General features: G+C 45.5%; 1 protein-coding gene across 1 annotated transcript in view; it reads left to right on the top strand.

The window, feature by feature from the left end:
- Window positions 1–2,025: 2,025 nt before the first annotated feature.
- The window catches only part of MNS1 (meiosis specific nuclear structural 1), an 83,626-nt gene continuing 74,950 nt past the window's right edge, over window positions 2,026–10,701 (top strand). Inside the window, exons 1-2 of the mRNA XM_029236540.1 lie at window positions 2,026–2,213; window positions 3,658–3,808. The gene's annotated coding sequence lies outside the window, so the exon portion shown is untranslated. The remainder of the gene's footprint in view (window positions 2,214–3,657; window positions 3,809–10,701) is intronic.

Genomic DNA, 10,701 nt, shown 5'->3' with positions numbered 1-10,701 from the left:
CCCAATACCTGGACGATGGGAACTGTGAAAAAGACACCCCATGTGTCATGGCAAGGGTAAAGGTATGGGCAGACCCATAAGACTTTGGAAGCATCCATTCCTGGATGGCCAAGGCAAGAAGCTCACTTGTACTGAGCTAAGAAGCAGGATTAGTTCAAGGGAGACTCTCAGCCACCCCACTCCAGTTTTCCCAAGGTCTGAGTAGCAGAAATCAAATCCAAGAAGGGTCCTGATGATTGGCGCTTCTTAATAATGATTGCAACTTCTGCCTGGGAGGCTTGAAGATCAACAAGAAGACAGGACTCCAAGGAGATGGTGTCCTGCTCCACCAGGGGCGGCTCTGGGCTCCTGACTTGCCTCTAGTTTACTTGGTGATAATAGCAGCAGTGAAGAGCCTGCCCGGGCAAGGCATCAAGGGGAAGGACTGCAACATCTGTGGGGCTGTTGAACTGTGCAAATCCACCCACCATCAAAGCTTAGTCCAGCTAACTTCTCTTCCTTTTGGTTCTCCAGGCCCTTGCTGGATCACATGCGTCCCTCTCTCCGCTGAGCTCCTCTTACAATGTGCAATTTAGCATTTTATTACAATCAGTCTCGTAATCTAATTGTTCCTGGTACATTGAGCTACCGCAACTAAACCACATTTGTGTCTTTCACTTCTTTGAAATGAGAGAGACACAGTATCGGGTGTGCAGCAGGTGTCTAATACTTAATCTAATTGGGAATCAGAAAATAAGAGCTTGTAGAAAATGTAAGTATAGCTTCCTCCTTTCAAAGAATAGTGCACAGATCCAGAGAATTGCTGCTTTATTCATTCCACAGGTGTCTAATGAAACTTTCAAGTCACTGTGCTGGGCACTGTGCAGGAGACAGAGGTGCCCAAGAGATGGGCCCAGCTCTCACGGACCTTTCAGTGAGGCATGGAAAATAGGAGTCATGCCCCAATCACCAAAGGGCGAAACCCAGGAGAAAGGTAAAATAAGTCTGAGGGGGGATCTCAGGTGAGGGAGATGATGGGTCATTTAAAGACTCAGGGTGGTTTTATGGAGAAGGTGGCAGCTGAATTCCATGTTGAAGGATGTGCTCTGCGGGAATGGGGGATGAGTATTCAAGTATGAATGCGCTGTGGCCTTCACCAAGCTTTACATCCAACTCAACACCAGGCACAGGAGTCCGCTGGGACAAGTGTGATTGTGGCTGCAATCCACGCTGAGCCTCCTGAGGGTTTGCTGAAGGAGGACACGACCGTCCACCAGAATCAGAACTGCTCTTGACGTGGCTACCCCAGCTCTCCACACCCAAAGAGGGCTGCCTCTCTCCTCTCGTTTCTCAGGCCTAATTGTCCCCTCTTCCCCGCACCAAGGGCAGGGAAGCTTGTAGTCCTACTTGCCTTTGTCAGCTGAGATGCGCTCTGACCTTCTCGGGTGGCCCCAGCCCCAGGGCCCTAGACCAAGGCCCAGCTGTGCCCAGAGCCCCTCTGCCCAAACGTGCTGTGAGTTTCTGCTCTGCCTGGGCCTGGCCTGGTTATCACGCCCCTGGAGGGGAGACAGGTGAGGCCCACTTCTGTCTCGGCTCCGCCTCCGCTCCGCCCCCGGGTTTGTGCTTCCGGGGGGGGGGGGGGGGGAAGCCAGGCTGGGCCTGTTTCTGGGAGAAGAGGGGAGTGGTTGAGTGAGCTCGGAAATGCACAGGCCAGGAGTTTCCGAGCCCTCCCCACTGAGGCCCCAGCTCGCCCCTAACTCTGCCTTCACGTGTCACCGCCCCGCCCTCCCGCCTGCACAGAAGGCTCACTCTCCCCGACCCTGCCTGCGACCCAGTTCCGCCCTTCCCCGTCCACCGGAGTAGCGGCTTCAGCCCTGCTGGCGCTTCTGCTCACCCGGCTTCCCCTCGCTGGGCATGTGCAGTGGCCAAAGCCATCTCCTCTCCAGGTCTGCTTGCTTTCTTTTGTCTCCTGTCGCTTATTCCCTTTGGATTTAGGGAGAGAGGGAAAGCATCAGGATGTCAGAACAGCAGCACAGGGAACAGAACAGAACAGAGAGGTGCTGGGTAACGTGCTTCTCTTCTTAGCTTCAAAGCCTGTCCCACAATTTCCTCTCCATTCTCCCCTCTAGACCTGGACCTTCAGCTTCCTGTCTCCAACTTAACTGCCACATCAAGGGGAGTTCTGAAAGTGGCATCTGGATGAAAAGGCAGCCTCTTGGGCACTCCAGCAGCTGGTGAGGCCTTCCTGCCTTCTGATTGTTTAGGTTTCTGTCTGGTGGCAACGGGGGTAGGCAGGGTGGGAAGATGCTCCAAGCCAGGGTACCCCCTAATGTCCTCCCTCTTGGCTCTGAGGCTTCTTGTCCCTTTGGCCTGGGCAAGCTTTAAGTCACTAATTCTTTAGAGGTACGATATCCTTTTTACCTTTTATTTAAGTTCCTCTATCCCAAAGTTTAGTTTAAGTAAACATTTATATATGGCAAAAATATATGATTCACTTCTAATCCTGTGGTAGATGTGCATTTCACACTGTTTAATGTCACCCTGTTTGAGGTAGGACAATACATCAGGGCTGTACCCAGTTTCCCTTTTTCCACCTTCCAACTACACCTCATTCTTATCACCCGCCCGTGGATGGGGGCCTCCATCTTCATGTCCATCTGTCAGGCAGGCACTGGCAGTGCTGATGGTGGCCAGACTGAGCTCCCATTGCTGCCTCAGAACTTCCGGGTACTTTAAAAAACACCTTGCTTAGGGCTATCTGTGGATTTGGACTGAGGGAAAAGGCTAGAGGGGTGACTTCTTTGCTGTAATCTGCCACAGAGGCCTCATATTTGAACGTGTAGGCAGCAAACTCTGGTCTCCTGGCCTGATAATATGACAGCCCTGGGAACCAGTGGTCACAGACTACCCTGGCTTCAGTCTGAGCAAGCGGGGAGGTCATTGGACAGGGTTTCACCTGATCCTTCTCTACTTCCAGCCCCCCAAACCCCCATTAGCTCACGGTTAAGATTCAGGAGATATTCACAGACAAAAACGACATAAAATGTGCAGACGTTAAGTACTTCATATTGATCTCCTCAGAAGAGGTTTAACACCAGTAAAAACTGAAAATAGACTCAAAATAATTTTCATTTTAGAAATTGTCCTATGGAAGCATTTGAATGTATGATAAAGTGTATCCTTCTCAATCTACTAAGCAAATGTAGGATCCGTGAACCCAAGGCTGACTGAGCCCGGAAGCTTTCTCTCCAGCCTACAGGCCATGGCTCCCTCTAGTGTCCCTGACTCAGCCTTTGTTTCAGGCTTCAAATGCCCAGGGCCTGAGGAGTCTATTTATATGGAGATTCAAAGCCAGGTTCAAGGAACTTCTCTTCCTCTTAACCTTCCACGGTGACTCTTGACCCCATGCATCTCCTCCCTCCATGAGCTCCTTTGTTATTTTCTGTTGCTTACAACTAACATTTTATCATAGTCTGTTTATAAGTTAATTCTTTCATGTCTTTACCAACCCCTCGCCAAAAAAAAAAATCCCACAATATCAGTCATGCAATAAGTATCTAAGACTTACTTTAAATTTGGGAATCAGAATATTAGAGTCAGTAGGAAAGCTAATATAGCTTCCTTCTTGCACATAATGGGAAACAGATCCAGAGAATTGCTGCTTTATTTATCCCACAGGTGTCTAATGAAACTTTCAAGTCACTGTGCTGGGTGCTGTGCAGGAGACAGAGGTGCCCAAGAGATGGGCCCAGCTCTCACGGACCTTTCAGTGAAGCATGGAAGATAGGAGTCGTGCCCCAATCACCAAAGGGAGAAACCCACAAGGAAGGTAAAAATAAGCCTGAGGGATCTCAGGTGAGGGAGATGATTGGTCTGCTGAGGGACTCGGGGTGGTTTTATGGAGAAGGTGGTACTTGAGCCCCATCTTGAAGGATCTGGCTATGAGGGAATAGGGGAAAGTGTGGTGGTGTGAAAGCACATTCAGGGAAGAAAACATGAAGGAGAATATTAGGAGCTAAGACCAGAATGCCTCAGGGTCAAATTGTAGCAGACCTTGAATGCTGGCCAAAAAGCTTGCACTCTAACTAGTAAGCAGGAAGCACTACAAAGGAAGAATTTATAAAAATTTCCAAATTCTTGAACATGTACTGAACTCTTTTTGAAAAGTGAATTCTCCATCCTTGGAGGTTTAAGGACCAACTGGATGTGCTTTTATCCACCTATCCACTTATGATTTATAGAGATTCACAAAGAGGATTCATGCATGGACTAGGTAACTGCTATGGTTACTTCTGATTGAGATTACAAAATCAGGATTTTGGAACTAGAAATTGACCCTAGCATCACAGGAGGGAAGACTGAATTTGTACTTAGTGGGTGCTAAATGTATGCTTCCACAATTAATGAATGACGTGAACAGAGCTGTGCTTTAGGAAAAGGAATTTGGCTGCAATGTTTAAACTAGATTAGCAAGAAGGGAGAGACTGGATATAGGGAGGCTGCTTAGGACACTGTTATTCATTTTCAAGGCCTAAACTAGGTTAGTGGAAATGGGAATGGAAAGTAGATAGACACGGTGGATGTAGAATCAGGATGACTACTTTGTTGTAATTATCTGTGACTCTCTTCCTCAATGGATTGAAAATGCCATGGGAGCAAGAAGTGTATCTTATTTGACTTTCTATCCCCATTGCCTAACAATGACTAGCACATCTAAGTGCTCAGCAGGTATTGAATGAGGTTGTGGAGTCAGTGTTGCCTGGCTGAATGAGTAAGTACTTGAGATGGTATCACTTGAGGGGCAAGCTGCTGGACAAGGGGCAGCCAGAGTCCCTGGATCTGAGCCCAGGACTTGGGTGGTCCTGGGGCAGAGGGAACACAGGACACAGCATCTGTCTCTACTTCCTCACTCTCCATGCCAGGCAGGCCTTCATCCCCACAGCCCCACCAGAAATTTTCACATTTAGGTCACCCCACTCTTGCCCTGTCTTCCCTCTTTGACTTAACTTCTCATCAGCATCTGACACAGCTGACCATTTCATTCTTGGAACATACCCTTCACTTAACTTCCAAGACATTACTCTGCTGGTTTTCTTCCTACCTTACTGATGGCCCCTTTCATTCTAGGCATTTTGGCTTCACCTCCTATTCCCAATCTTTAAATCAATGGTTCTAAGTCTTAGCTGCACATAAGAATCACCAGGAGCTTTTTTTTTTTTAACATCTTTATTGGAGTATAACTGCTTTACAATGGTGTGTTAGTCTCTGCTGTATAACAAAGTGAATCAGCTATATGTATACATATATCCCCATATCAACTCCCTCTTGAGTCTCCCTCCCACCCTCCCTATCCCACACCTCTAGGTGGTCACAAAGCACCGAGCTGAGCCGATCTCCCTGTGCTATGCAGCTACTTCCCACTAGCTATCTATTTTACATTTGGTAGTGTATATGTGTCCATGCCACTCTCTCACTTCGTCCCAGCTTACCCTTCCCCCTCCCTGAGTGCTCAAGTCCATTCTCTACATCTGTGTCTTTATTCCTGTCCTGCCCTTAGGTTCTTCAGAAGCTTTTTTGTTTGTTTTTTTTTAGATTCCATATATATGTGTTAGCATATGGTATTTGTCTTTCTCTTTCTGACTTACTTCACTCTGTATGACAGACTCTAGGTCCATCCACCTCACTACAAATAACTCAATTTTGTTTCTTTTTATGGCTGAGTAATATTCCATTGTATATATGTGCCACATCTTCTTTATCCATTCATCTGTCGATAGACACTTAGGTTGCTTCCATGTCCTGGCTACCGTAAATAGTGCTGCAATGAACATTGTGGTACATGAACTCTTTTTATTAATAAATTTATTTATTTATTTTTTATTTTTGGCTGCCTTGTGTGTTGTTGCGTGTGGGCTTTTCTCTAGTTGTGGTGAGCGGGGGCTTCTCTTGTTGCAGAGCACAGGCTCTAGGCACGTGGGCTTCAGTAGTCGTGGCCCTCGGGCTCAGTAGTTGTGGCTCGCGGGCTCTAGAGCACAGGCTCACTAGTTGTGGCGCACGGGCTTAGTTGCTCCACAGCATGTGGGATCTTCCTGGATCGAACCCGTGTCCCCTGCACTGGCAGGCAGATTCTTAACCACTGTGCCACCAGGGAAGTCCCTGAGTAAATGTTTTTGTCATTCCCCACATCTAATCCATCATCAAATTCTGATAGTTTTATTTCTAAATTACATTCTAGACCCAACCACTTCCCATCACCTCTGCCACCACCATTCTCAGCCCTCACTGTTCCACAGCCATGGCTTCCCGACTGTTCTTCCTGACTTCACTCTTGCTGCTTTACAGCTCACACAGCCCTTAAAGGGCTCTTCAAAAACTTACATCATATCATATTTCTTCCTCTTTAAAAATCTGTCCATTGGCTTCCTATTATATATAGAACAAAATTCAAACTCTCTAGTCTGGCCTTCAAGGTTCTTTGTGATCTGACCTTTCCTACTATCCAACCTCTCCCTCACTCTCCCCTTCATTCACTCTGTTCCTGCTGTGCCTCCTTTTTGTTGTTTGTGATAGCCTTTGCCTCGCAAGCTCTTTGCCTAGATCTTCATGTGGCTTGATGCTTACAGTGTTCAGATCTCTGCTCACATGCTATCTCTTTAAAAGAGTCTTTGCTGACCTAGCCTCTCCCAGCTAAAATGGTCACTATCCCTCCCCGCAGTGGTCCTCTATTTTAACCTTGCTTTATTCTCTTCTTAGCTCTTATTATTATCTGAAATCATGGTATTTGTTTATTTCTGTCTCCCTCCCCCCCCAGGAGGAGACAGGGGACTTGTCTGTTTTGTTTATTACCAGTAGTTTCTCAGTAGTTATCTGTTGAATGAATTGTTTTTGTTTTGTTTTGTTTTGCGGTACGCGGGCCTCTCATTGTTGTGGCCTCTCTCGTTGCGGAGCACAGGCTCCAGATGCGCAGGCTCAGCGGCCATGGCTCATGGGTCTAGCCGCTCCGCGGCATGTGGGATCTTCCTGGACCGGGGCACAAACCCGTGTCCCCTGCATCGGCAGGCAGACTCTCAAGCACTGCGCCACCAGGGAAGCCCTGAATGAATTGTTAAATGCAGACTTGGAATTCAAACTGATAGTGAAGCAGACTGTACTACCGAGTTGTCACTGTGAGGTAGATGAATAATCTCAGCACGAGGCATAATTAATTAAAGACCCTGTCACAGGTGTTTTAGGAGAGTCTCTGCCTTAGCCGGTAGGCAGGCTGTCTGCCCTAAACTTCCTTCCTTCCTCTAGTCATGGTGTCTGAAACTCTCCCATTGGCAATTCAGATTCATGCCTCTATGTTGGAAGGTTTTCACCGCCTCTTGAATTCTCTACCAAAATTCAAATGCCTTCAGCATGTGTCTATTGACTAATAAAAGAGTCAGGAAAAAGGATTTTCTGAGAGATCAGACCAAGAACAGAAGGGACTAAAAGCAGAGGGAAGGCAGCTGATGGCCATACTAAATTTTCTTCACCATGCTGTAATGCCTTTGACAGAGTCACTGGAGGGAATCAGTCCTATAGAAAGCTGGATTGCTATAGGCCTTAACAAAAGACTTTCTGTGTGGATTCCAGTGGGACTAGCAACCTCCTAATCTCTCCCTCTCCCGTGTACTTCCTGTTGCACTCCGCAATCCCCAGTATCATTTCCTGCATATGGGGGCTTGACAGTTTGGTAGTCTACCCTCCTGACTGTTTTTCTGTCACAGTAAATCAACCAGCCCAACCTATATCCTTAAGAAAATAATGATTTTTAAATGCCTAAACAATATGTTATAGTATTCTTAAATGCTAGTTGAAAACATTTCCTTATTATAAGGTAATACTTATATTTTAATAACACGTTAGAAACAAAGAATTTAATTTCCCTAGTATTCCAATTTGGGTTCCCTGAGAAGTAGACTCAGAGATGGAGATTAGCATGCAGAGCATGTAGCAGGGAGCACTCTTGGGGTCAACGTTTGTGGAAGGGAAGGAGGCAGGACTGGGCAGAGGGAAAAGCTGAGATCAGTGCAGCTTCCACAGAGGCCTCAGCTCAGTCTTTGCAGAGCTCTTCAGAAAAGCTGGGGTGGCCTTTTAGAGTTGACTCCCCTTGCAGTGAGGAAGCTAGGGTTTCAAACTCCCACATCAGACAGACGTTGGATGCAAGCTGATCCCCTGTGAGAGAGGGGGCTGTGTGGCCAAGGGCAATTTCTGGAGAGGACTGACAGCTGAGGGGTATCTAGTGACAGCACTCCTAACATCTAGGAAAATAAGTCCCTAGACCAGAATACAGATCTGGGCAACACGACACAGCATCCATTACACCTAGTGTTTTCATGTTAACGTCGCTTTTTGGTTGCTAACATTAGTCTGGGTATCTATTGCAAGGCAGTTTGATTAATTATGTACTAAGAATCTCCCTCCACTGAGTTGGCTTTACTAGTGAGAAATCTTTTCTTGTTCATGCTGCGCTTCTGAAATACTTTCACTTTTCTGTCCATAACACGTGCTATATTCATATGCAGACGAGAACTTTGTTTTTTGATGTTGTTGTCATTCTTATTTAGCAGTTTGTGAAGCACTCACAGGATGTACGAGGGCTCTCAGATTGTTTCTTGGCCATCTGCAGTGGCCAGTCCGGCTGATTAGAAAAGTAAGATTCGACTCTCATTAATCCTGCAGGCTCATTTGAGTCCATGTCCCAGAATTTTCTTTAAAATAAATAAATAAAACCCTCAGCCTAGATGATGTTGGAGGAACTAATTACCCAGGCTTCCCATTATAGTTTTGTCTGTGTAAGGACTGCCAACTGGGGCCCTGAGTAAGCATAATTGAGAATTAATGTGTTCTGCGGCTCAGAGATGGGAAATAAAACTGAGACGACCCACGTAAAGGAAGAAAAGATGATTCTTATCATGTAATTGAGGCAATAAGGACCCATGATTGTTGGCTTTATTGCTCAGGCCTAGCACACGGACAAAGACAAAAAGGACCTTCTTTCTGCTATGGTTTTTCAATCCGGCAAATTTGGTCTCTGAAATAAGACTAAATTATACCTTGTTCATCTCTGCAAAAACATGGACATGAAAGAGCAAAGAAGTTATACTTAGTAAGTTCAACACATGTCCCAGCGAGCATTAAGCAAATAATAGATTCTTTTTTTTTTTTTTATGGTACGCGGGTCTCTCACTGTTGTGGCCTCTCCCGTTGTGAAGCACAGGCTCCGGACGCGCAGGCCCAGCGGCCATGGCTCACGGGCCCAGACACTCGTGCGGCATGTGGGTTCTTCCCGGACCGGGGCACGAACCCACGTCCCCTGCATTGGCAGGCAGATTCTTAACCACTGCGCCACCAGGGAAGCCCCACAAATAATAGATTCTTATTTGAGATGGTCTACTTGTCTGGAATTCTAATATTGTGGTTGGAACTAGGAGTTGGTATCAGGTGCATCATGGGCCTATATCCCTCTCCCTGCACTACTCCCAGCAACTGAGGATGATGAGGGAAGTTCCCTTTTTTCCTTGCAGCTTTGGTTTATTGCTAGGGAGGCTCTACTCAGTGTTTTTGTTTGGATGGCAATATAGTCTAGTGGCTTGGCATGTGACTCTGAAATCCTGGCTTCATAACTTAGTAGTTGTATTATGTTAGGCATCCTAAACTATCTGCTCTGATCCTCAGTTTCTTCCTCTCTAAATTTACAATGACCAGAGCTCCTACTCCTAGAGTTGTTAAAATAATTAGACAATGCATGTGAAGTGCTGATCGTGCATAGTAAAACCAGTAAATATTAGGTATTATTGTTTGCTCAGAATGAGTTCACAGGTGTAAGATGAGGTTGAGAGTCACTTGGACAATTTCTGGGACAAAGAAAGGGGCAGATAGATTCGGTTGAACTGCTAATTCTTTTAATATATACAATTAACTAAATAAAATAGCAACAAAGAAGTTTCCATGCAGAGTTGAAACCAATGAGATAGATTCCCTCTTTAAAGTTAGATCCAACTGTGGGAGCTGGATTAGGTAATTTATTGGTAGCAAAGGTAATATTAAATGTTAAGTTAGGAGTGGCCATTGCTGTCATTGCAAGTCCCGGAATAGCCATTTCTGTCCATCACAAAAGATATAAGTCAATCAAGGAATTGTATTTTCCTATACCGAAAAGCCTTCCCTAGCTGAGCAGAACAAGATGTAGACTCACCAAACTCAACAACGTGCTTTTCTCACAAGAAAGCATAAAACTTAAGAACAGAATTTTAAATTTTGACCTGGTAGCCGACTTAGGTCTCTGTAAAACCTAAAACATTTCTAGCACATGTATTCCTTAATCTAGGTATTTTATTTGGAAATTTTAAACTTCTATGTTAGAATGCCTGTTGATTTTTATGTTTAAGAGAAGTGTTTCTTCCTATCATGTTGTCTTTTCTAGTTGAATTTGCTCTGTCTTTATTCACTCAACAAATATTTATTGAAGGGCCACTATGAACCAGTTAGGTAGTAGGTGGGTGTTCTGAGTGGAGGTAAAAGGAAGAGGATAAAAACAGTTAACAGGCAAATGTCTTTGAAAATTCTATTGAAAATGTGTGTTATTTTTATACTTTACATTCATGTGTCTGAATGAACTCATCTCTATGCTTCCTTAGAGTTGGGACCACATCTCCATAGTATTTTGGTAAAATTTCTGTTATCTCTGACAAGCAT

The sequence above is a fragment of the Monodon monoceros genome, unplaced genomic scaffold, assembly GCF_005190385.1.
Source record: "Monodon monoceros isolate NGI ecotype Baffin Bay Population unplaced genomic scaffold, NGI_Narwhal_1 Super_Scaffold_21, whole genome shotgun sequence".
NCBI lineage: Eukaryota > Metazoa > Chordata > Mammalia > Artiodactyla > Monodontidae > Monodon > Monodon monoceros.
The sequence above is the reverse complement of the archived record's forward strand: the minus strand, read 5'-3'. Positions and strand labels throughout refer to the sequence as shown.